This window comes from Anser cygnoides, chromosome 8 (genome assembly GCF_040182565.1).
Source record: "Anser cygnoides isolate HZ-2024a breed goose chromosome 8, Taihu_goose_T2T_genome, whole genome shotgun sequence".
Lineage (NCBI taxonomy): Eukaryota > Metazoa > Chordata > Aves > Anseriformes > Anatidae > Anser > Anser cygnoides.
Window position 1 is genome coordinate 14,339,645 of NC_089880.1, and position 27,703 is coordinate 14,367,347.

Here is a 27,703-nt window from a genome sequence, read left to right on the forward strand (position 1 = left end):
GTCCACATTAGATTTTCCATTAGTGGAAATCTTCAGGTTATAGTCTTCATATTCTGTGTCTCTTCCTCACCCTGTTAGCATACATTAAAGTTTATTGATACATAAGTAGATCTCACTTATTAAAAGACTGCTTTATGATCTTATGCCATGTACTTCATTTTTGTAACAGATGGTACTTCTGATCACATTTGTTTTCTAGTAGAAAATATAACACTATCAAAATAACATCAAACATAATATGAGAAATGTGTCCTGTATTCTACATAGAGTTCCAGGAGACCTGACTGACATTGCCTTTCCCATAAAGCTGTCCTTTGTATGTTATATCTATATTTAGGCATTTTGAAGTTATGTAAAAGAAGAAGAATAAATGAGAACTTTTTGAAAGCTGGAAATATCAATTTACCTGTGATATGGGAAGACAAGTCCAGAGAGTATCAATTTACCTGTAAAATCTTAAGGCAGATGACAGTACTCCCTGGAGCCAAAGATCAGCTGTTGTAGCTGTCTCCTGACTGATACAACTGCTTTTAGATGGAAGGTTGTGTTTTGTAAGGAAAGTGCTTTGAGGGACAGCCCTATCCTGTGACTCAAAGGGGCAGCTGTTACATAAAATGGAGGGTAAGTCCTACCCTTCTGCTTCTCTCATTCTGTGCACAACTGTCTCTACTATCTCTACAAAATTTGCCAACAGAACTGCAAAGCTGTCAGCCATCTCTGCCCAAATAAACTCTGCCAGAGGAAAACAGCAATCTGCCATTGCCTTTTCTCAAAGCATTCTTTATAACTGAGGAAGCATTTATCACATCCCTTTTCCTCATGTTCTTGGCTGTTTACTGATCTTGAATTAGAAATTGTAGACCTGAGAATAAAACTAAGAAAATAATTCATTTAGGAATTAATTCCTCTTAAGGAGGGCAGATCGTTAATGGCTTTGAGCTCTCTTAAAAAGAAGTGGATTTTTTTCATCAAGGTGGTCTTGTTACATACAGCAGCAGCTAGAGAAAAATAGTCTGTATAGAATTTAAATGTTTTGTTTTCAGGTTCTGTCTGTGCCATAAATCTTTGCACAGATGTTCCAGGGGAAATTTCCTTTTGTATCCCATCTTTGCAAAGTTCAGTCATTCATCCCACATCAGCATTGTCCCCTTCCTTAAGATAGATAAAAGGGTATCTTTTAAAACAGGTCCTAAAAGATTTTGCTTGTTTATTTTTAAATAATGGGTTTTATGGTTGAAATGCAGATTATGTCACATGCATGCTCTGCATCACCAAAGCTAAATCAAATCTGTTCCAGATAAGAGCAGTCACTTGCTGTAATAGTTAGCACAGGTAGGTTATCTGTAAGATGGAAAGATAAATTTATTTACCTTCCTAAAGTTATTTCATGGGCACAGTCTACCTATGATTAGTTATCTAAGGATTCGTTTGATTTGATGTATAATCTCTTTTTATTTTACAGTGTAGATCAGCCATTTGTGAATGTCCTAATTCTGTCCAAATTACTTCAGTGTACTAATCCATATTTTCATTTTAACCTTTATCTCTCTTTTTTATTTTTTTATATATTTATTATTATTATTATTTAATTATTTTTCCCAGTTAGCTGTTACTGTATTAAATGGCTTGCATTGGCATCTATCTTTCCCTTTTAGGGTATATCAGATCCTAGATTTCTGAGGCCTCAGTTTCCTTTGTGCAAACTGACAGTCAGCTTTCACATTCCTTATGAGGCATTTCCTTTGTTTCCAGTGTTAGTCTAAGTACCTTTTGTTGCAGCTTATTGATGCTTTCCAGCTTCCTATAGTCTTCATATAGTATCTTTAAAAGAAAAGCTCAGAGTATTCCAAACGAATCTATGTTACTGCTTTATATGTGTTTAAATTCTGATTCACACATCTCACTTCTAGAGACATAATACATGCCAAGACTTTGTTTACTTTCTTGCTGCTACCAGACATTGTGCAGATGGCTAATGTATTATCTTTAATCACTCTTAGGTCTTGCTGAAGCTGTGTTTTATAGACAAGCATTCTTATTTGTTCTATAAAATTTGCATCATGTGGTTCTGGTCTCCGTTTCCACATTTCCTTGCACAAGAAATAATCATATCCTTTCCAATCAGACTGAAATTTAGGACCACAGCATAGGGATGCTTTGGAGAAAGGGTACTTCCTTAGAACTGCAGAAAAATTTTGCAGATGCTGTTTCTGCAGCTTGTATCTTTTTTTTTTTTTTTTCCTCATTCAGGGAAGTGTGATGAGTCATGGCAACTGATGACTCAGAAATCAAGTGGCTTGAGAAGTTTGGGAATGTATTCCGTATCCAATAATACTGAATATAGCTATTTTATAGTTAATAACAGGCTGTACTCGACCAAGTAGTGCCAAAAGCCCACAATATATTTGCAAGCCCAAAAATTAGTTAACAAAATATTCTGAAAAAAGTCCCACTGGAATGCCTGTATTTGTGCCCAGTACAACATTTTCTGTCCTGTATGATTTAATATTCATACACAGTAGCTCCTCACAACGTATATATATATATTATATATAAACATATATATATATTTATTTATATATATATATATATAAAAGGGATATCAACCGTGGTATCTGCATTTCCACTTGAGTTGAGAAGGAACAAAACAAATCATTTAGGAATGTGAATTGGTGGAGCTGCTAGGTCACAAAAAGTGTTCTGTTTACTAATCATCCATTCAGAATCTCATTACTCCAAATAAATTACATGTGCACTCCATTATCAAACTTGTTAGGAATATTTTACATTATCTATAAGCCTATGAATTTGTAGGCAGTAGTGTTGAATGGGCAAGTTTAAATAAATGTTTAGCTTGGTGTATGAAACACATAAATGAAAGTAAAAAAGCTGTACATAAAATGCTGTATCATTATAAGTAACAGGTTCAGAGGCACATTTAAGTGTCTTCTGACCTTTCTCATCTCTCAGGTTATACAGACTTTTGTAAATGGAATGTATTGTTCAAGTATTTGTCAGAAAACAAAAGTACTTTCTATATTCTGTTTCAGGGGAATCTGGTTCTTTTTCTCTGATTTCTTAAATAAAGTGTACTGAACAGAGACACCAAAGATAAAGAAAGGATCCCCAAGGGGAAACTAGGACTCACTGTTTGAGACAGTTATTGTTATTGCAGAAATTTTGAAGCATAGGGGATTTTTTTTTGAATTTCAATAAATAAATTAACAAAAATCATCCGATTTGTTCTGATCTCATCTCATTCCAAATAGTTATGAAGATATTTAAGACACATTTGAGAGAGGCTGAAAGCATTTTCATTATGCCCTGTCATCTGATTCTGTTTTCCAACAAGCTCTTCCAACCAGCTACTCAAACCCAAGGGCCTGTTTTAATGTACTACATAGAGAAAATTCTTGTCTTTCAACTTTCTGCTTATTTTTTTACCCTTAGGAAGTTAATCTTTTCACTAGGCCATGCCTATTGTAGTGTTTTACTCCTGTTCATTCATGCCATTTTACAAATTGGTCTTCCTGTTTTCATGAAAACAAAGTCACTCCTGACAGTCCCGAAGGGTTTAGAGCAGCACATACACACAATGCAGGACTTCAGCTTTTTTTTTTTTTTTTCCTTCCCCAGAGTTTTTCAGTGCATTATCATATTTTCTTTAAGATTTTCAACATGAGTCATGTGGTATTTTAGTCTTCCACTTAAACCACCAAAACAGATCTCAGTTTCACAGCCCAAGTCGAGGTCATTCCCTTTGGCATTTCAAGCTATACATGAAATACTCTGTCTTGAATAAATAAATAAATAAGGGGAGATTTCCTGGTTTTGTGCAGAAACCAAGACTTCTTGTGGGGTAAAGGGAAAATTAAATAGTTGCTAGTTGTTACATTACAAATGAGACATGTCTCTTTTCTACTTGATTAAGATCACAGGCTTAAATATGATTTCATACAGTCCTGATGACTATCTGGCTACCAGGCTGTGATTGCTCTTTGGTTATCAAATCAGACAGGAATTCTCTACAGGATCTTTCCTTGTGCAAGTTTAGCCTGTGCCGGTACGTTCCCACAGAAATATTTCAGTCTTGGATAAACTAACATTTTATAGCAGCCAGAATCAACATATAGTCAAACAATTCCTATACAACTCAGCATGTATATAATAACATCTGAAGAATGTGTGTGAGGGAAAGAGATTACTCTCAGAGATGTACAGATATTAGCTACTCAGTTTACTGAGTACTTTTGTTTATCAGCAAAAATCTGTGAATTGTTTTTCTTAAACCTGGAGTTACTCATACCCAGTTTTTAAAATATTTTAGTGCAGAAGAAATGAACTTTTTATTCAGCCAAAGACAGCTTTCTCTGTACTTTACTAATGGGATTTTTACCCTAGTCTGTCTGAACCATTTATATTATATAAAAAAAAATCATTAATACAGGTCTGCTTTAAACCTGTCGATCAATACAAATTATATCAAATGATATATGGGGGTTTATATATTTGGATTATTGCCACCACCAAATGAAAAAATATTCTACTTCAAAGCAGAGGTGACCCACAGCAGAGAATAATGGAAAAAGAGCCAAAGGGTTTATTAAATTTGACACCTAATCTTTCCATCAGCTTATAAAAATAAGACTGTTCTGCAGTAGTGGCCTAGAGCATTAAAGAAGCATAACTGAAAGATGCAGTGTTCTGAGCCACTGCTGTAAAAATACTGTTTTAATATAAATGGTGAGTAGCATGTTCTTATTTATTTTGCCATACAATCATGTAGTTGTCATGGACTACACTGAAAAAATGTTGCATTTAAGAATATGAAGTATTGTAATTTATCTAGGAAGATGGCTAAAAATTAATTTACTTAATGTAATAAGTACTACACCTAAAATTAAGAAGCTAATGTTCTGACATTGAGCATTGTATCACCGTTGTAAACCACTGTACCAATAACAGATACAACCTTTTAAGTGCCAAGTTATGTAGCCTCCTAATAGTGACTCAATTGATGGACATCTCTACACAAATTGCAAAACAAGATTAGCACATCACTCTATGAAATGTTCTGGAAATACTTTTAACATCAAGAAGACCCCATAGTTATGCATTCCTCTCTGCAGGAATGTAATAATGAAGAATACGAGTCTAAACCTTCAAATCAGGATGTCTGTCACACCTTCTAGTATGGTATTACTCAAACATATTTGTGCCCTTAGGTATTGCATTCAGGAAGCCTCACACTCCTAAACTTTTTTCAAGGAATTTTCAGAGACACTCAGTTCTTCCCATTTGTCTGAGGATGCCTTTACTCAGTAAGTTTTGCAAAAGTTCTCCAGAGTACTTCTCTCAAGTTCCACATATACTTATGTTTCTTCAGGCAGCTGTTTTGTAATATTCCTTCTGAGCCTTGAACTCACAGCCTCAGTAGGGCTATTTATTTATTTATTTGGGAACTGTGAAGTTGTCATGTTTCACTTACATCTTCACGTTGTTCGATGGGCCTAAACACAGCAGTTCCTATTGCACAGCTTGTATGAATTATCTGCCAGGAAAGGAAAAATGCACAGTGGTTGAGCAGTGATTTGTACTCTTTTTCAAAGACCTCAACCACTCTAAGACTCCACACCAAAAGCAGCCTTAGGAAGAATGTTTGTCAGAATTATACATCTCCTAGGCATGCTGAGATTGTCTCAGGGTGGAGAATAGTGGTGTCATTTCTGTCTCTTCTCTACCTATTCTCTCCAGCACTGGTGTGTATCACTCTTCATTAAAGTATGCATTTGGAGTCAATGATCAGAGATAGGATGGAAATGCGTGTAATACTTGGCCTAGGCATGAAGGACATTTTACAATATGAACATAGGATCTTTTCTATATAAACTTAAGAATTTAGATAACAATAGTGGGAAAAATCAAAGTATATGATGAGAAAAATCAAAGTTCAAAGTAAATTGACTTCTTGGTGGGTTGATGTTCCAATCTTGAAAATCAGACTTCTCTGATAAAACCTTAACAATCAAAATACTGTTGTGCACATTGCATATATGACACAAAGACCTTGGTTTTAGCCAGATTTATATTTTAACTGCTTAATTGCCCAATTTTTCTACTTGCTGAAGAAGTCTCATTAATAATGTAATGAAAAATGTTTACAAGGGGAGAAAAAACAAACAAAAAAACAGAAAACAAAACAAAACAAAACAAAAACACACAACCCAACCCAAACCAAACCAAAAGGAAATTGCTCCAAGGATGCTTTCCTTAGAGCACAAGAACTCTCTATCCTCCTGCATAAAAAAGTGGACAGGGAGGCCATACAACTGGGATGACTGAGCAAGGACCTGCTGGTCAAACTGAGATGCAAGAGGGAAATGCACAGGCAGCGGAAGCAAGGACACGTGGCCTGCGAAGAGTACAGAGATGTAGTCTGGATGTTCAGGGGTGGGATTAGGAAAGCCAAGGCATGGATGGAACTGAGTTTGGCAAGGGACATAAAGAATAACAGGAAGGGTTTCTATAGGACGTACATTGCTCAGAAAAGAAAGGCCAAAGAGAGTGTATCCCCTCTGGTCGCAACCAGAGAGTGGTGGTCAATGGCTCTGTGTCCAAGTGGAGGCCGATGACAAGTGGTGTCCCTCAGGGGTCTGTCTTGGGACTAGTACTGTTTCGTATCTTTATCAACTACACAGACAGTAGGATCGAGTGCACCCTCAGCAAGCTTGTAGACGACACCAAGCTGAGTGGTGCAGTTGATACAGTAGAAGGAAAGGATGCCATCCAAAGGGACCTGGACAAGCTTGAGAATTGGGCCCATGTGAACCTAATGAGGTTCAACAAGTTCAAGTGCAAGGTGCTACACCTGGGCTGGGGCAATCCCAGACATGACTACAAACTGGGTGAAGAAGTCATTGAGAGCAGCCCTGTGGAGAAGGACTTCGGCATTCTGGTGGACAAAAAGCTCGACATGAGAAAGCAATGCTTGCTTGCAGCCCAGAAGACCAACTGCACCCTGGGCTGCATCAAAAGAGGAGTGGCCAGCAGGTCAAGGGAGGTGATTGTCCTCCTCTACTCTGCCCTTGTGAGGCCCCACTTGCAGTACTGTGCCTGAGTCTGAAGCACCAGCACAAGAAGGACATTGAATTGTTAGAGCAGGTCGAGAGGAGAGCCACAAAGATGACTGAGGGTCTGGAGCATCTCTCCTACAAAGAAAGGCTGAGAGAGCTGGGGCTGTTCAGCCTACATACAGCTGGGGAACTACAGGCTGGTGAGCCTCACCTTTGTGCCCGGGAAGATCATGGAGCAGATCCTCCTGGAAGACGTGCTAAGGCATGCACAAGATAAAGAGGTGATCCGAGACAGCCAGCATGGCTTCACCAAAGGCAGATCTTGCCTAACCAATCTGGTGGCCTTCTATGATGGAGTGATGGCATCAGTGTACAAAGGAAGGGCGATGGATATCATCTACCTGGACTTGAACAAATCCTTTGATATGGTCCCTCACCACATTCTTCTCTCTAAATCGGAGAGGTATGGATTTGAAGGATGGACTGTTAGGTGGATAAAGAATTGGTTGGCTGGTCGCAGCCAAAGGGTTGTGGTCAACAATTCTATGTCTGGGTGGAGGCTGGTCACAAATGGTGTCCCTCAGGGGTCAGTCTTGGGACAGATGCTCTTCAACGTCTTTATCAGTGACATAGACAACGGAATCAAGTGTACCCTCAGCAAGTTTGCAGATGACACCAAGCTGAGTGGTGCAGTTGATACAATAGAGGGAAGGGATGCCATCCAGAGGGACCTGGACAGGTTGGAGAAGTGGGTCCATGAGAACCTAATGAGGTTCAACAAGGCCAAGTGCAAGGTGTTGCACTTGGGCTGGGGCAATCCCAGGTATTTATATAGACTGGGTGAAGAATAACTTGAGAGCAGCCCTGTGGAGAAGGTCTTGGGAGTCCTGATGGCCGAGAAGCTGGACATGAGCCAGCAGTGTGCATTTGCAGCCCAGAAGGCCAACTATGTCCTGGTCTGCATCAAAAAAGGGGTGGCCAGCAGGGAGAGGGAGGCAATTGTCCCCCTCTGCTCTGCTCTTGTGAGACCCCACCTGGAATGCTGCGTGCAGGCCTGGGGCCCCCATCACAAGAAGGATTTGGAGCTCTTGGAATGGGTCCAGAGGAGGGCCATTAAGATGATCAGAGGGCTGGAGCACATCTCTTGTGAAGAAAGGTAGAGGGAACTGTTTAGCTTGGAGAAGAGAAGGCTCTGGGGAGACCTCATTGCAGCCTTCCAGTGCTTGAAGGGAGCGTATAAACAGGAGGGGGAACACCTGTTTACATGTGTTGATAGTGATAGGACAAGGGGAATGGTTTTAAACTAAGACAGGGGTGATTTAGGTTAGAAATTAGGAGAAAGTTTTTCACTCAGAGGGTGGTGAGGCACTGGAACAGGTTGCTTAGAGAGGTTGTGGATGACCCACCCCTGGAGGTGTTCAAGACCAGGTTAGATGAGACCCTGAGCAACCTGATCTAGTGGCTGGTGTCCTTAACTATGTCAGCGGGGTTGGAACTAGGTGATCCTTGAGGTCCATTCCAACCCAAACTATTCTATGATTCAAAACACATTCATAGTACTTTACTTTAGCACTATGCTTAGCCTTCCAGTATTCTTCTATACCCTGGGGTTAAAAATGTTGGTCTTCCTGAAGAGCTGGATGAGGGGAGATTTATCATGTACAGTTATAATTCTGAGATATTTCCTGGAGGGATTATGAAGCCTAAGATGAAGGCTTCTTTCTGCTCAGTTTTGGGTTCTGCTTGGGGCTACTCATGTTTTATTAATACAGTTTTCTTCCTCCTCATTGGTTCCTGGATTAAATTTGAAAACTGCAAAGCAAACTTATCCTAGTCTTAAACCACAAAACCAGCTATCATTGGCTCCAAGTGACCCCAGAGTTTTGTCAAACCTCTATCACATGTAGTTTTAATTAAGTTTAAGCAGCCATTGGGCAGACATTAGATCCTTGAGTTACAAGTTACAAGTGACCATTGTTACAAGTTAAGAACAGCTCAGGACAAGGCAAACTTGGCAAATCCTGAGACCCAGTACTGTCAGGTTAATGCAAGGCTTGTAAGTCCATTACTAATGGTCTCTTATTAGTAATGGTAAATATCGTATCTACCATGTTATGAACTTCTAAGTTTAACCATCTAGTTTCAACTCATAACAATTTTATGAAAAGCTGAGCTTTTGCCATACTGATCAACACACTGATCCTGTGCTCATCTAAATGTTTTAGTGAATTTAAATCAGTATGTGTTTCAAGATTTCAACTTCAGTACCACAAATGGGTTAGACACTTATCTGGTATAATCCGCATACTGCTGTCAAAGCCAACTAAACTGCTATAATACCAGTGCAGGATTATATCCACTACACTTTTAACCACCTACTAAAAGGAAAAAGACCTCATCTACTTTTGCTGAGGATGGAGATACGACATTCATTTCAAAGGCATTGTATCTTTACCTGTAACCTTCTTATATTCTTTCCTCTTTATGGCTGAACTTTATGAGCTGCTGCATCTGTCAGCCAAAATGACATTCTAACTCAGCCTCTGTTAATTTCTTGAGAGATCTAAACATATAAAATAAATGTATGTAAGTACACAAAGTGCACGTGTAGTGAGTTGATTGTTATGCTTTTTCCATTCCATTTTTCTACCATTCCTGTAGCATGTCTGTCCTATATATAAATTTTCATACTCTCCAATAATTATTGTATGACCTCAATGCTGAAACCTAAGAGACTATTTACTTAGGTTCCTTCCAAAACTCTTCATTTTAATTGGTGTTTTGCACTCTACATTAGTATACAAATAAATTGGATATTTAAATAAAAAAACAGCATCTTTTTGTTCAAGACTGTAGATAGCACAGATGAGAATTTAGGTGGCTGTCGATTGTACTCAGCAAAAGTGTCTTCCTGATAGGAGCTGAAGTGTTTTTTCCAGTAGGAAGCTGCAACTCAAGTGCATGTTTTAGCCTTCCTACCATGAAGAGGCCTCATTAATTCTAAAAAAATTACTGTGAATTATAAAGCAACTGCTGGCCCCCAGTAGGATGAATGCAAACACCCAGGCAAACCTCCAGGCAGTTCATGTAACCACACAGCTTTCAGGCCGTGGGCTATACCTAGTGCTGCTCCCTGATATAGAGGGTGACAGCACACACACCTGTGGGAGGTGTGCCCAGGTAAATGAGCTGCTCTGTCTGGTGGCCAACCTTCAGGAAGGGTTGGGAAGACAGCCCCTGTCTGCCCACACAGTCTCCATTAATGAATAGGTATGAGGCTCTGAGTGTGGTAGGTGGAGGATCTGAAAAGACAGAGGACGAGGTATCTGTGCAAGTAAATCTGAGCAGTAAAGAGAAGACAACATACAGGAAATTCTGACAGATCTAGTCATTCTGGTCCTTTTGGTTATCTTGGAAGTGGTCAGGCAGTTAGATTTGATGATCCATGTAGGTCTCTTTCAACTGAACTACTCTATTCTAAATGTGAGAGTAAAATTAAGTAAACATGTAATTATGGGAGTCAAAGATATCATTGTAATACATGGAGAAAAGAATTTGTGCATCATGTTTATTCTGTTGATAAAGGTATTAACAATTTTATACAGGTATATACAGATCTACCTGGTCTAGAAAAGCAGGGCAAATAGATCAGCAGGGGGAGCTGAACAGTTACACTTTCGTTACATGTGGAGACAAGACAATCATTACAAAGATACTGTACTTTTGTTTGTGACACTTCTTTTCTATTAAGTATTTCTTATACAGCTGTCTTCCCAAAGGAAGCCTTAGTTTCTACTCTGCTCTCCTATTTCCTCCTCAGCACCTAATCCTAATGAACAACCTATTCATGACAGAAAGGTTTAGATGGGAAACTTGGGAAAAATTATCCTAAGCTTATTCAAGATGGGCCAATGGTCCTTATGGTTTCCCATTTGCAGCACAGGAGAATACTACAAGATTACTGGAAGGTATTATTTGTCAAGTTATACCAATACCAAGGAGAAAAAAAAAAATCTTAATGTTGAAATTGATCCAGTGGAAATGAGGAAAGAAGTGGTTAAAACGTTCCCATAACTTACAGAAAGTACCATTGTGACTAAAAAGATTATACTGCTGTTTAAATAAATGAAAATGTTTATTAGAGAAAATATTAGTTTTAAAAATACAGAGAGTGAAATTAAAATGATGAGTGTCATGGTAACTCTGTCCTGTCATCTTTGTTTGTTCCTTGTTTTTTTCCTGGAGCCCCAGGCCCCTAACTGCTAATGCTGCTTGTTTGCCGTTCACTGCCTCCTCTTCATTGCCTGATGCCATGGAAAGGGAATTGCTTTGTTAAATCCTACCAGAAAGAATCTGGATATAATTGACCCAAGTCCAAGCCAGATGAATGCAAATTGTACCAACCTTGTTTCCTGCAATCCAGGATATCTCCACAAACACTGTCACTATAAGTATGTGTATGTCTTCCTGCTGCATCCCATCAACTCACATACTTGCTGAGTGTCATGATATTCAAGACTGTTCTCATGAACTGTGACATTGCCCTCTCGTAATATCAGTATTCTGAATGAAAAAAATAAATAAATTAAAAAATAGCACATTATAACCACAACTGACACTTCAAGGAAACTCTAGATAGCTTTGGACCATGTAGTAATGAGAGGACAAATTTTTGGCAGTGCATATGAGACACTTACTGGGTTCACAGCATAGTCCACAAGGACATCTCTATATATTTTCATATATATTGTATAATATAATCACATAGTCTAATACAAGAAAGCAATAAATGAACACATGGGAACCCTTTTTGCAAATTGCAGTTTTCTCTCAGACCACCAGATGTTTCCAGCCATGAGATGAACATCAGTATTAACAGAAACCTTGATGAAATGGGTCTAGTTTTAAGCTTCTTTGTAGATACCAGCTTAGCACATCTCTGAACAGACCCTATAAAACCCCTAAGGGGTTTCTACAAACCCCTAAAGGTCTGTACCCCTCCATTACATTTTCTGTATATGTACTACTTGTCCCGAGGCAATTGCTCCATACGATCAAAAAAAAAAAAGAGGTTGAAGAGACTGAATGCCAGCTGCTAAACAATGCAGAAAGATGTTAAGGACATTATAATTCACTGTGAAAAAGGCTGAAGCTAACTCAAGCACAATCAAGACTGACAGCAAACTCTGGTATTTGTCTGTCAGTATTCAATTCTTACATATGCAATGCACTGAGAATACATTTTATAAAGTATAATATCGAGTTATTCTGATGAACATGCATTATTATGGTGTGTGTGTGTGTGTTAAGGAAAAAGAAGCAGAAGTGTAGAAAAACAAAGTGTCAGGGGAAAATAATGAAGGAAAAGATTTGTGGCTGGCTGTTGGCATTTATTTTTTGTTTCTTTGATCAATCTGTGCTTACTGTACCTCACAGGACTGGAATTTCTGATGGCCAGGTGCTCTCAGTTTGCACCACACAGAATTTTTGCTGACATCTAATTATTTCGTTCTACAAATCCTTTCTGGTGGCACTACACCTTTTGCTAATATAGGTATAGGCCTTTCCACCCCTAAATGTGGCATTGGTTCAGAATTGGGATGTCTCTGAACCACAAGTCCATCGATAACTACTCAAAGGATGTTGGAAGACAGGTTTGATGCTTTTACTTGCTATGATTTATCAGTCTCCAGCATAATTTTACTCTATATAGCCAAAAGCAGCCTACTCAGAGTTATTTGCCATTTTGTCTTTCTGTTCAGATCCAGATTATTACAGAGAATTATGTCCCCAGTCTCTCAACTGATGTGAGACAGCACCACATCTTGTTTGAGCAATGTCATACTAAACCAAGCTTATGTTCTTCTGAATCTAAACTCTACATCATGACAGAGACCGTCAGATCTTTCCCTTTGACCAACAATTCCCAAACTAGAAATCATGTTTCTGGAAGTGTGACCACAAGAGGTGTTATGAATACAGACACAAAGTATATTTGAGAACTGCTGCCTTAGATCCCAATCTATAACTGGTATACATGAAATATGAAAAACATGAATTAACATAGGCACTATTAAGACAGCTCTAAATTCCTAGAAGAGAATTCCCTTAGGGGGAATGTTCTGAAGTCAAGGCATAATTTTCCACTCTGCATTGCCAATGTATACAACACCAGACAGTCTATTGCATAGGCAGCTTTGCTTGTAGGTACTGTTTTTAAAAGAGGAACATCTGAAATTAAAAATAAATAAGTAACATAAAATAATAACTATAAAGCAGCCAAACCAAATCAAAACCAAACTAACTAACCAACCAACAACAGCAACAAACAACAACAAAAAACAACCAACCAATCAAAACCTTCAACCTGCTGTGACTTACATACAAAAGGAAAATACTAGATTTTCAGGTCATGCAGCCTCTGGCGCACCTTCTTCTCTCAAAAGCAATCTGGGAGAGAAACTTGAAATTGCTTTGTATCTTTTTCAGTATACCATGCCACAATACAGTTGAACATTTTTACCGTATCTGCCTTCTGAGTATTTGGACCTTTCTCCTTACAGTAATTGACTTCTTATTTCATTGTAGTTTCATTGTACTTTGGCAATGGACAGAAATTATCTTGCACTCTTATGCTGATCTTTCTTTTATGAGGATTTCAGAAAAGGGGCGAATTAACAAAGCTGATACTTGTACTACAGTACATTCTATTTTGCCTCCTATAGTGAGAACTGTAGAAACTGGCATACAATGAAGAGGACCTATTCTCTCTGGCTTTGTGTTTAGTTCATTGCCTATCTTGACAACTTATGGAATGTGCTTACCATTTTTTTCTCTTCCAGTAATATCTTTAGAATAAACTAGAGCAGACCCTCTTTCATTTGTGTATAGATTTTGGCAATCATTCAGGAGAGCACTCAGGCATATTTGTCGATCTATTTCTGTTCAAGTCTGCATATAAACACCTGTGCGAAGACAAACAGACAGGATATGTGTAGTGAAAAGTGTTAGGTAAACTTAAATCTGAACCGAAAAAAGGTCTCCCTTCATGTTGCTGTAAGTACATCTGGAAAGTCAACTCTCCTTGTTTTCAGCTCCCCCTTTCCTTCAAAGGAAAGATATAGACAATGCTGCTGTCATAGATAGATAGACAGAAAGATAGATAGAAAGATAGATAGAAAGAAAGATAGATAGATAGATAGATAGATAGATAGATAGATAGATAGATAGATAGATAGATATTGCTTTAAATGAAGAAGAAAAATGAAGGAGCATGAAAAGACAAAAGATACCAGAGAATTACCTGTCAGGTCTTTTCTGGCACAGTTATGATAAACAAACTGAGATCAACAAGGTAACAGATTCACAGATCATTCTTAAAAGGAGGACCAGCCCTATGTAATGTCCCTCCAATTTTTATCCCTGTCTTGTGTTTCATGTTAGCCCACAGTAATACACTTTATGCATGGTATGCTATAGCACAATGAATTCCAGAGTTTCTGTATTTTAACATTATTCCTGTCCTTATTTAGTATCCAATGACTAGAACTTTATTTATTTATTCATTTATTTGTTTTACAGAAATGAGGTCAATACACTCTCATTCTTATGAAAAAGTATTTTCTAATGTATTCCACAACAGTATTCTATTGAGTGTCCACATCCAGACATTGCAAAAAGGGGGCTACAGGCCAGCCTCTGAGAGGAGACTAGTGTGGGGGGTTGTTGTTTTAAAGTTTTTTGTTGTTTTAAAGTTTTGCCCTTGTTTCTCAGTATCTGACCCTACTTTAATTAGAAACAAATTTAATTTTCCCCAAGATGAGTCTGTTTGGCTCATGATGGTGACTATTACGTGATCGCCCCATCATCTTCATCTCGGCCAATGAGATTGTTCATCTTATTTTGTCCCATTAAGAAGGGGCAGTGGGAGAGTGGCTGAGTGGGTGTGTGGCATTTGAGCAAGGTCAACCCAATGCAAGTACAAATTGCTCCTATCACGGGAGGTACGTGGAACAATTTCTGCATGGTTCATGTACAATTTCTACCAACTTCAATGGTGCAGGGTTAGGTCAGTTTCATACTTAGAAATATCACCTTAATGATGCTACATTATCAAAAGAAGACTTAGAAACTATTTTCAAGCTACTTAGAGAGTGAAGGCTTTAAATAGTTGTGATTTTAGCAAGAAGGAGGTGCTTATGTACTTACCTCCAGGGAATATTTTCGGTGACCAAGACAAGACTGTGTTTGTGATTGGCTAAAAACATCATTCATTGCTTTGTGAGAGGATTATTTAAATAATACTGGAGAGTGTCTGAGTAGGGTCAGAATAACGTTGGGTGTAGAGGTAGATTTTCATGGAAAAGCTAGCATTCTGACTGTGTTTTAGCTAACTCGAATAAAAAATAACATAGAGCACTTGTTAGGATAATTGTGGATGCACTGGAAACTTTGCAAAAGAGTTCTTTGCTGCTTACCAACATTACAGCTCTACAAGAAGAGAAATTTTTAACTAAGACACTGTAAAGTGCACCGCAATTACCTGTGACAAGCATAAGATAATAATTTATGTGTTAGGTACATTTTATCAACTGTTCCTTATGGTACCTTGCAGAATAAGATCATCTACGTGCAAATACAAGACATATGAAATGCACTGCTGAAAGAATGAGATTGATGATTTTTTATTTATTTATTTATTTGTTTTAATTTGATTGATTTTTGTCTTGCTTTTCTGTGGAAATATTTAGCATTTGAAAAATACAAGATGTGGTGAACATCAGTACATGTTTCTAAGTTCATTTCTTCACATCATTTAAAAATTAGATGGGCTTGTTATTATAAGAATGAGGCATGTTTGAAGAACCGAAACATTTGAATCCACATAGGTTGTTTAACATAATGTCAGGTTTATATTATATTCTGGTAAGATGCAGTCCTTAAAGTATATTTACAATTGAAACTGCTTACAAGTTAGTCAGTGAACTTTCTATTCAGTGAATTAGCCTGGTGAGTTTTGTCAGAAATTGACCCACAGTAAGTGCATGATGAAACAGAACAATTTTTCTCAGATTTAAAATGAAATTTTGAGTTAGTGAGCTTACTTCAGTTAGACAGCAAAATGCAAGACAGGATAGGGAAGATCTCGTCCTGCAACAAATGTCTGCCTCATGTGGTTTAAAAGTAGAACCTAAATAACCACTGACAACTAAAGTGATCTCATGTCTGATCTACCAGCTAGTTTAGCCATGTTAATTATTCTAATTAAAACCTTCAATGTTCTGGGTTACTTCTATTTTGAAAGCAATTTGGGGAAAAAATATAATATTATTTTTTGAGGTTATGAAAAAATATATTTCCATCCCAGCTTTTTTTTTTTTCCCCACAATTCTTTGAATGCAAAATACATAAAACAGTTTCTAAATTATAAACAGTTAACCTTATAGGTATAATTTTTCTCTCTGTGGGAGCATTCCACAGATTAGCACCATCCCCTCTCCTTCTGCATGCTGTCTTGATACTACAAGGTGGTATTGAATCTCTGTAGGGAACATGTGTGCAAACATACAAGAAACCAGAATTCTTTAACCAAAAACATTTCCAGGTTCACTTGGATCAAAGCATAATAAGGAAGCATAAGTGATAGTAGCAGGCAATGGAAATGAAGGTTTAAGGCAGCGATAAGATCTGTCAGTTATGTTTGACAGCTGTGTGCATTAGTGCATGATGGAGCCACAGTCTATTTAAAACCAAAGCAGGCTGGAAGCTGCATAAGCACATTCATATCATACAGCATATGCATGTCGTCCCACTGGCTCTCACTAACAGGTGCTGTAACCTTTTAGGTCTCCAAATAAATATCCAGATGCATTATATAAGTCTTTATCTTCACTTAAGATGTCAAATGCAAATATTATTATCCACCTCCATTAGGGGTTCTACCCCTTGCAGGGTTTGCTGACTCTGTACATACTTTACAGAATAATCCCAGAGCTAAATGAGGCAATGAGGCTGTTGAAACCTCCTTTTTTTTTTTCTTATGTGTGTGTGTGTGAATAACATTTTTTGTGTACATTCACCCATAACCACAGTAGCAGAAAAAGCAGAAACCAACATCAGAAAAATTACTCATAAAACACAACAGCTATTGAAAGCTACTTAGAAAATGAAGCATTACACCAAAAACCAGCTTAATACTACTAATACTATGAGAATGCACTCCCACATCCTTTAGCGTTATGTTCTTATTTTCTAACTTACATGTGAAGTTATTTCTAACTTCACATCCTTATGTTCTTATTTTCTTACTTACTTGGATATTTTTTGTGCCTTCTTACATTTCTGAAGATCACAGATAAGTATATACTGAATCTGAGATTTGAGAAACAGCAAAGCTGGATGAAGCTATAGTATCTGGCAGACGGGAGACCATTCTCTGTTTCAAAAATTCCACAATTGCTGAGGCATCACCTCTTACTTCTCCATTTCCAAAAGTGGCCATGGAGGCTGTAGAGGGTTAACCTCAGCAGGTGGCAAGGCCTGCACCCAGTCAGTCTCACTCCTCCATAGTGGGATGGAGAAGAGAATCAGAAGGGCAAAAGTGATAAAAACTCATGGGTTGGTATAAAGACAGCTTAATAAGTGAAAAAACAAACCAAACAAATTCCAAATGATGCAAAGGTAATCACTCACCACTTCATAACAGCAAACTGGTGTCCAGCTGGCCTGTGGGCAAAGGCAACTTTGGAAGAAACTTGCCCCTCCACCTTTCATTGCTGAACGTGATCTTATATGATATGGAATATCCCTTTGGTCAGTTTGGGACAACTGTGCCCCCTCCCAATCTCTTGCCCACCAGCAGGCCTCCAGCCTTCGTGCTTCAGGGGACAGCGTGGCAAACAGAGATCTTGGTGTTGTTCAAGCACCACTCAGTGATAGCTGAAACATTGGTGTGTTATCAATATTGTTTTGGTGACAAATCTGAAACACAGCACCATATGGGTTGCTGTGAAAAAAATTAACTCTATCCCAGACAGACCCAGTAAAAAGGTTTACAGAAGACTGAATATTCTTAATCACGAGGTCTGAATATTCTATAACAAGCTAAAATACATAGTGAGATAGGATATTTTTCAATTAAACGTCCATTTGTAAGCCCACATTTTTTAGTGAGTAGCTTGTTTTGAAGCTGTGGTAGTAGAGCTTTCTTTGTTATACGTCACTGATGTTTTTTTATTGTTGCAGAAGAAAAATTCATGATCAAAAATTCCTTTTATTTTTGGAAGTAGAACAATTTGAGTACCTTTGTCCTTGCTTTCTCTCTCTCTCTCTCTCTCTTTTTTCCTTTTTTTTCTGTTTGTTTGTTTTAATTACACAGAGAAAAATATTTTTCTCTCTTGGAAGTCTGGGAAACTGTAAGTGATTTCTTCATGTACTCATAACTGCATTTTTTTGCTGTTGTTATTTATGTTATTTTTTGCATTAGTAAGTAAATATTGTTGACTACTCAGTTTGAAAAAAAATCATACTACAACTATTTCTTATGCGTAGACAATGGTTGGACCTTTAACTGTAAGGTGCAGCTGTAAAGTGCAGATTGGTTAACTTCATACTGACCATATTTCTATTCATACATACATCAAACTTTAGCTACAAAAGTTATTCAGCCTCTAACAGTGTTTATTGCCTCAAAAGAGCAACAGCCAATTACTTTATATGCTGACACTGAATTGTCCAACAAATTCCTGTAGTCGGTTGAAAAGGCCGACTCTTGCCTCTAGATGGTCCAAACAATGGTCAATGAAAACTTTACCTTAGGGTTGTGTTTTGTTATGTTTTATTTTATTTAGCCACGCAAAATGCACAACTGATGCACACTGAGATTATCCTACATGCATGTTTTCTCAGTGATGTTTTTCACATCTTTATCTGAAACCACAAGGAAACAGATGTTTGACCTCCTAGTGTTCAAAATAGGAACATGACTTAATGTTCTGTTGTGTAAGAGATTTCTGCTAAAAAGTCAATGTTATTTTTAAGGTTGAACAAAACCAAGGCAGCTAACTCAAAACTGGATACACATATTCTGATTTAGGTCCTAAGATTTGATTTGTTCTCCCTACAAAGTCATTAAAAGAAATTTGACTGAAATCATTGCTTTATGATAAAGGAATTTGCACCACCTTAATTGTATAAATTATTACTGCCATATGACTTGGAAAAACACATGCTAAAGATCTATCAAAGACATAATGCCATCCTTCTTTGCTGAAGTTTTTAAGCACATGCTTCAAATCAAGCAGATTCTAGAGTGCTTCATAAAATACATTTGGTCTTTGTGCTCCACTGCCTTGACAAATGGGGAATCAAATCAAATAAATGAAGCAAAAGACATCTTTTTTACTGCCTCCTTTCCTTTGTGACTGAGAAGAGAACCTGAGATCTTTCTAATATCAATCCCCCACAAGTCTGTAAGAAGTTGAAATATTACAATGGTCATAGCTGTTGCTGACAAAAATATACTGATTGTGTTCCACAATGACCAAACTCCCACAGAAATTGTAAAAGACAGAAACAGAAAATAAATAAATAAATAAATAAATAAACAACCACAAAGTAAATTAAGTTCATCAATCTACATACATCATGTTTTTTCTATCTCATTAGCTCCATAGCCTTTACAAATGATAAATGCTTGTAATATTGCTGTATTTTAAGTGTATGCTAGAGTCTGGAAATACATTGAACAGATTATTCAAGAAACTGTATTGTTCTTGTTCATTGTCATTAGTGACCCATGTATTTTGATTCTTATGAGGCAATGACATATAACAAAAAAAGGTTATTTTCAAGTCTTATCTTTTGTTCAGCTCATTTATATAGGACATAAATACATCTATTGAGATAATGCACCAGATGTTATTCAGGGAATGACTATATATTTGGAATAATATCTGTAAAATAATACATTTTCCAAATGCAAATTACTTTCTATGCATGCCCTTTTCTTCCCAGCATAAGTATCCTGTAAAATGCTACTTTTCTAGTGTGTAATTCCTTCACACTGCAAAGCATCATTCAAGAATTTCAGTGGTATATACCAGTCGTTTCTTTTCAGTCCGTGACAAATTTCTTTAATGCACCCTGACAAACATATATTTTACTTCTGCAAGCATTCATAAAGAAAAAGTACATAGATTTTAATCAGGATCTCCTACCAGCTGAATACAGAATTGTTTTTGCTAAACTTAGAGCAAGTCTGTCCTTTGTACCACAGAACAGATAGAAAAGAATTTCATTTGAACCAACCACCCTTCCAAAAACTCATCTGAAAGTGGGTCTTGGTCTTTTATCTGCACCACAGAAAACACACTGAAGAGTCTTCTGATCATGTTAACACTTCTCTATCCTCCTTTATTAATTCAAATATTTTTCAGATTCCAACCTATCTGGGCAGTGATTTTTTATTTATTTTTATTTATTTTTATTTATTTTTATTTTTTAATTATTTTTTGTTAATATCTTGCCTAGTCCAGAAATGACTCAATTCTTATGACACAGAAGTAACAGAATACCAACAACCAGATTTTAAGTCTGTGTGACATACTATAGTCAGCTACCTGCTGTTTAAATGCATGGCTTCTGCATTTAAAAACAAACACGCTGAAAGTACCACTCCATTCCTCTGCAGATCTGTTGAAATGTTAGGCTAGTGTTTCTCACAGTGTTTGTAAAGTTAGTGCTTGTGGTGTAGTTTCCTCCGTTCCATTTCCATTACACCAACTACTAGAAGTACATATTGCATAACGTGCAGGACACTAGTTCTGATACTGAAGAGTGGGCTACCACAGTAACTGAGAAGAAATTTTCCACAATAAAACATGACATTTGATTTATAAGACACTCCAGCACAAAGCTTCAACGGGATTTAAAACACATCTTCTTTACCCTTTTCCCTACAGTTATATTTTCATCTTCTTGAAAGTAACAGTCTTTGGTGTTTTTTTAAAGTCCAGCTACCAATAAAAAGTGAATACATTAATATATCAGAAGTTACTTAAAAATTCCAAGCCCTTACAGTTGCCTACAAAATCTTGGAAACGTGGCCAAATATGACTTAATTTAAAAACAAATAAGCAAATAAAACAGGGAAAAATGACAGTAACAGTATTCTAACATTATTATTGTCATTTTCTCATGGATTTGAAGAAAATTGCTTCATTTTCTGTTGCCCACTTCAGTTCTAATGTCAAGATTGGGAACACTTTGAAGGAATTATGTGATTTTACCCACCAAGATACCAGATAGCAGTGATCATTTGCTTTATATACTAAGGAGAATTTACAATTATAAAGCTATGTCTATTGCAGTACAGACATTAAATCCATCTGTTCATTCAAAGATAGTGTTTCTGGTTTGGGCTGCTGTGTTCAATACAAGTAGAGGACCTTGTAGTGCTCTACCTAGCACAGATAATAACTGCAGCAAAGATTCCAAAAAACAGACTTCAATCTTCCAAGAACAGTGAGTGAGTAGCTAGTTTGCTAAGCCCTAGAAATGTTCATGCCTCCATATCTCACGTGCTATTATCTCCCTTCAAGACACATATGTATAGCTATTTCTAGTGAAGTCATGTGAGCTTACAGGTCTTACAGGCCTGAAAAGAGTAGCAAAATACCATTGGTCTTTTCTTATGCATTATCCCATCTCAGAAGACTGGTGTTTGAATGATACCAAGAGCCTGGAAAACAAACAAACAAAACAAAACAAACAAAAAGAACCACCTTTTCTCCTCTACTGCCAAATGATAAGGTGAGTATAAGACATATATGGGGCCTTATGGATTCATCCCAGGGTAATGAAAGAAGCATCTGATGTCATCATGAGACTTCTCAATTACTCTTTAACATTCTTGGGAATTTGGAGAGGTCCCTGTTGATTGGAAACTGGCAGATGTTGTCCCCGTCTTCAAGAAGGGCAAGAAAGAAGACCCTGGTATTTACAGGCCTGTCAGTCTCACTTTAGTGACTGATAAAATTATGGAGAAGATCATTTTGTGAGGCATTGAAAAACACTTGAAAGACAACACAATCATTTGCTATAGCCAAGATAGATTCACATGGGAAAGTCCTGTTTAACTAACAATTTCCTTTTTTGACAAGGTTACCCCCCTAGTGGACAAAGGGAAGACAGTAAATGTAATATTTTTGTATTTCAGCAAAGCTTTTGATACCATTTCTCACATTATCCTTCTGGACAGAATATCTAGCATACAGCTAGACAGGTACATGAGATAATGGTTGAACAATTGGCTGAAAGGTCAGGCTCAAGTGGTAAATGGGGTTACATCAGGGTGGCAACCAATCACTGCTGGGGTTTCCCAGGGCTGCATTTGGGGCCAGGTCTCTCAAATGATTTTATAAATGATCTGGATGCAGGACTCAAACGCATACTAAGTTTACAGATGATGTCAAATTAGGAGGAGTGGTTGAATCCCTAGAGGCTGGCGAGGCCTTGCAGAGAAATCTTGGCAAATTAAAGAGCTGGGCAATCACCAACCATGTAAAATTTAACAAGAGCAAGTGCCAGATTGTGCACCTCAGACCTGAGACAGACTGCAGGACTTGTGGCAGGAAAGCAGCCTGTGGAAAGGAATCTGGGATCAATAGCGAGCTGAATCTGAGTCAAGAGTGTGCCCTGGCAGCCATGAGGGCCAACCGTACACTGGGGTGCATCAAGCACAGCATTGCTAGCTGTTCCAGGAAGTGACTATCCCACTCCGCTCTGCGCTGGTGTGGCCTCATCTCAAGCACCGTGTGGGCACCACAATATAAAAAAGATGTACAACTGTTAGAGTGTCCAAAGGAAGGCTACAAAAATGGTGAAGGGTCTAGAAAGCAGACACGTGGAGCAGCTGAGGTCATGTGGTTTGTTCAACCCAGAGAAGAGGAAACTGAGGGGAGGCCTCATCACGGCCTACAGCTTCCTCATAAGGGAGAGTGGAGGGGCAGGCGCTGATCTCTTCTCTCTGGTGACCAGTGATAAAACCTGTAGGAACAGCACGAAGCTGTGTCAGGGAAAGTTTAGATTGGATATTGGGAAAAGGTTCTTCACTGAGAGGGTAGCCAGGCACCAGAACAGTTCAAGAAGCATTTAGACAATGCTCTCAGGCATATGGTTTGATTTTTAGGTAGTCCTGTGTGGATCCACAAGCTGGACATGATGATCTGTGTGGGTCCCTTCTAACTCAGGATATTCTATGATTATACGATTCTAAGTAGGCAGAAAATCATCATTAATGCTGTATTTCTTTGATGCAATTTTTGGTAGGAAATTAAAGATATTCTACAGTTCCAATTTGTTCCCTATAAGTGAAATGCTGGGAAATCCTAAAAATAAAATCCTCTGCTAGAAAAGAAAAAGTCAGTGGTTATAATTTTATTCAAATGAATCATATCTCCATTTAAATAAAAGCATATATGTTGTAATGTGTCTGTGAAGTAAAATTCTAAATGTAGCATATTTATTTCTATAGTGAGCAAACACAGGACTTATTTAGATATGAGTTCAATTTATGGATGCACTTAAATAGTAACAGAAAATGAAACCCAGGAATATCTGACACATTGTTTTCAAAGCAAAATATGAACACTTGGACATAGACAATTAAGCATTCCCTATGCTTTCTAGCTGAATATGCAAATTTGACATTCAAATCAGACTTCTAAAAAAAACCTCACCCATGTCAAAACACGCAATTCTTAGAATATGAGGAGTCCAAAATTTAAGCCTTTTTGCTTTATCTTTAATTACTTTGCCGTTAGTTCAGTTAAGGGCAAGGGACTTCAGCAGGTTATCATTTTGCTCTTCCCAACTGTTTCAAAAGTCAAGTAGTTTCCCCTGACAAAACATGTAATGGATGGAATTTTTAGATGAGGAATTTACAGGAGAGTACCATGCAGAGAATTCATTATAGCTTGAAGAGGAAGCTACTTCAAGAAGGTGGCCTTGTTGTTTGCATAATATGTTTGCCTGTTGCAAACTAAGGGTAACTGCTGAACCAATTTAATTAATTGCATGTATTTTTGGTATCTAAAAAGAAGCATGGAGCTAGTTCTGGAAGACAGAGGGTCAAAAATCTGATTATATGAAGTAAAAAAATATTTTATGGGATACACTGTTAAGATGTGCATTTACCAATACACATACACAGCACTACCGAATGTAGATTAACAGGACAAAGGAATCTAATGAACTATACTTCAGTGCCACTTGGCTTTTAAGACTGACAGACGTAATGTGCCTCTCCATTCTCACATGATGCTGTGCTGTCTCGCTCCTCAGGTGAGACTAGGTCTGAGTTTGGATTTAGTATTTCCAGTTCATGGTAGAAGTTCTTACCCCATTCAAGTACTTTAGTGCCATTGTTCCATTGCTTGCAATTCCAGTATTCTGCACTATTATAAATTTTTGTAATATCACATCATATATCATATCATATCATATCAATTATATTACAGGGTCATGGATTATTACCATCATTGAACAAAAGGCATCAGAGTGCTCTACAAGACTCCAACCCTACTTCAGGACTATTTTAAAGGCTAAAATGGAACTGTGGTGGCAATTAGGTGTTGGAGGATAACAAAAAATGTTTTTATAAATATATTAATGGCAAGAGGAGGGCCAAGGAGAATCTCCATTCTTTGCTGGATGCAAGGGGGAACATGACTACTGAGGATAAGGAAAAGGCTGAGGTTCTTAATGCCTTCTTTGCATCTATCTTTACTAGCCAAACCACTTATCTTCGGAGTACTCAGCCTCCCGACCTAGAACTCTGGGACGGGGAGCAGAAGAACCCCTCCACAGTTCAGGTGGAGACTGCTAGAGACAGGCTGCTCCACCTGGACTGTCACAAGTCATGGGGCAAGATGGAGTTGGCAGATGTGATTGCTGGGCCACTTTCCATCATCTATCAGTGGTCATGGTCATCCGGAGAGATCCCAGATGACTGGAGACTAAGTGGCAGCCCATGGCTTGGACAGGTACACTCGTTGCTGGGTTAAAAACTGGCTGGATGGCTGGGCCCAGAGAGTAGTGGTGAAATGCAGCCGGCGACCAGTCACCAGTGGTGTTCCCCAGGGATCAGTGTTGGGGCCCATCCTCTTTAATATCTTTATTGATGTAAATTTAGATGAGGAAATTGAGTGCACCCTCAGTAAGTGTGCAGATGACACCAAGTTGAGTGGAAGTATCGGTCTGCTAGAGGGTAGGAAGGCCCTGCAGAGGGACCTGGACAGGATAGGTTGATAGGCAGAGGCCAGTGGGATGAGGTTCAACATGGCTAAGTGCTGTGTCGTGCACGTTGGCCACAACAACCCCATGCAGTGCTACAGGCTTGGGGCAGAGTGGCTGGAAAGCTGTGCAGAGGAAAAGGATCTGGGGGTGTTGGTTGATGCTTGCCTGAACATGAGCCATCAGTGTGGCCAAGAAGGCCAACGGCATCCTGGATTATATCAGGAACAGTGTAGCCAGCATTGATTTTTCCTCTGTACTCTGCTCTGGTGAGGTCGCACCTTGAGTACTGTGTTCAGCTTTGGGGCCCTCACTACAAGAAGGACATTGAGGCCCTGGAACATGTCCAGAGAAGGGCTACAAAGCTGGTGCGGGGCCTGGGACACAAGTCCTGTGAGGAGCAGCTGAGGGAACTGGGGTTGTTTAGTTGAGAAGAAGAGGCTCAGGGGAGACCTTATTCATCTCTGCAACTACCTGAAAGGAAGGTGTGGGGAGCTGGGGGTTGGCCTCTTCTCACAGATAACTAGCTTTAGGACTAGAGGGAATTGCCCCAAGTTGTGCCATGGGAGGTTTAGGTTGGAAATGAGGAGACATTTCTTCTCAGAAAGAGCACTCAGGCATTGGAACGGGTTGCCCAGGGAGGTGGTGGAGTCACCATCCCTGGGGGTGTTTAAGGAAAGGTTGGACGTAGTGCTTAGGGACATGGTTTAGGGGGTGACATTGGTAGCAGGGTGATGGTTGGACCAGATAATCTTGGAGGTGTTTTCCAACCTTAATGATTCTGTGATTCTGCAAACTGGCATCATTGGAAGATCTATGTCATTACTCTAAGGCAACATTTTTTTAACTTTTAGGTATTCAGCAAATGTACACAAATGAATAATATCAAAAATCCTCATTAGATTTAAAGCAGAAAAAGGGCCAGAAGAAGTGATATGAATTGAGGAACCAAAGTTGTATTACTCTTGACTAAAGAAGTTATCAGGAGGGAAATGGAAACTGTGAAATACATATCAGACAGTTTCTACTGCACTCTGGATAAATGAAGAATGAACCTAACTATGAAGGGTCTGAGCCAAACTGTAATTAAGTTAATTTTCTTTTTTTTTGGTGGTGTCGGTCAGACTCGAAATTCTTCTTGCTTGACTTAAACTATCTTTGGTGTGAAATGACTGAAGAACAAGTTCAGCCTATGACATCATTTGGGCTAGCACGAAACCTAAAGAGAAGAAGAGAAAAACATTAGCATAGCAGAAAATCTGTTTATACATACATATATATATCATATACACACATAAACATATGTGGACCTTTGTCCACCAGATCTTAAAAGCATTTACAGCAACAAACACTGTTATGAAGACATCGTTGCCTATGCACAACCTGGCATTGTTGATCTATCCCATTCACACTCTGTGTCTCTTTGTCTTGTGTTTTCTCTGGGATTTCATCAATTCTAGAAAATGAACAGTAGTCTTATTGAGTATCTTGAGTCCCAAAGTCTATTTGATAGTCATTGCAGACTTGACGTGCAGCAGTCTTTGTTAAGAAACACTGATCTTTACATAAACAGACTAACCTTTTTAACTGGTATTTTGTCAGGACCGGCTGAAGGAAGGAGGGGGAGAGAAGAGGGGGAGAGAGCCTGTACTACTTGTTGATGTAGGAGAAAGTGTATTTCAAGGCAAAGGGGAAAGATGGTATGCCTTTCATTTTTATAACTGCGTCACATATATAATCATACATATGCCTACATATTTAACAGCTGCTACACCTGAAATGGACACCGTATTTTTTTCTTCATTAACAGTAGCATCCTTCCTCTACTTCTTTTCTTCCCTCATCTCTAAAGAAAAAAAAAGAAAAAAAACCACACACACAACACCACCAACAACAAAAAGCAGGCTAAATCATTGCTAAGGACAAATTACTTTATGATTTTTTACTATAAAAATGACTTAAAAATGCTGATAGGAGCAAAGCAAGGTGATGCAAATGGGCTTCTGCAACTGCTCAAAAAGGATTGCAGAAGCAAAAAACTGCCTGATTGACATATGTACGAACACTTCACCCTAGTGCTCAATGAGATGATTGAGAGAAGACAAAAACCTTTTTGATCTAAAAGGTCAACAGAAATGATGTGTCTTGTGAAGAACATATGTAGCACAATGAACAAGAGCTGGTGTTATACTGGCAGCCACCCCATTTTGTCCAATGTATACATCACATGGTCTATATGATCACTTTTCTTACTGATCCTGGAAAGCATATAAACATGGTATAAACATGGCCAAGTTACCTTACTCTCATGTAAAGATGCCAAAGCTTCTTGTTGA

The 27,703-nt window shown here is 38.2% G+C and overlaps 1 long non-coding RNA gene across 1 annotated transcript; it reads right to left on the reverse strand.

Moving 5' to 3' along the window:
• Positions 1 to 10,718: 10,718 nt before the first annotated feature.
• Positions 10,719 to 14,228, reverse strand: LOC106042492 (uncharacterized). Its single transcript, XR_001211152.3, has 3 exons — positions 13,898 to 14,228; positions 11,478 to 11,636; positions 10,719 to 11,377 (listed from the first exon to the last, which is right to left on the reverse strand). It is a non-coding gene; the product is annotated as an uncharacterized lncRNA (long non-coding RNA).
• Positions 14,229 to 27,703: the final 13,475 nt, after the last annotated feature.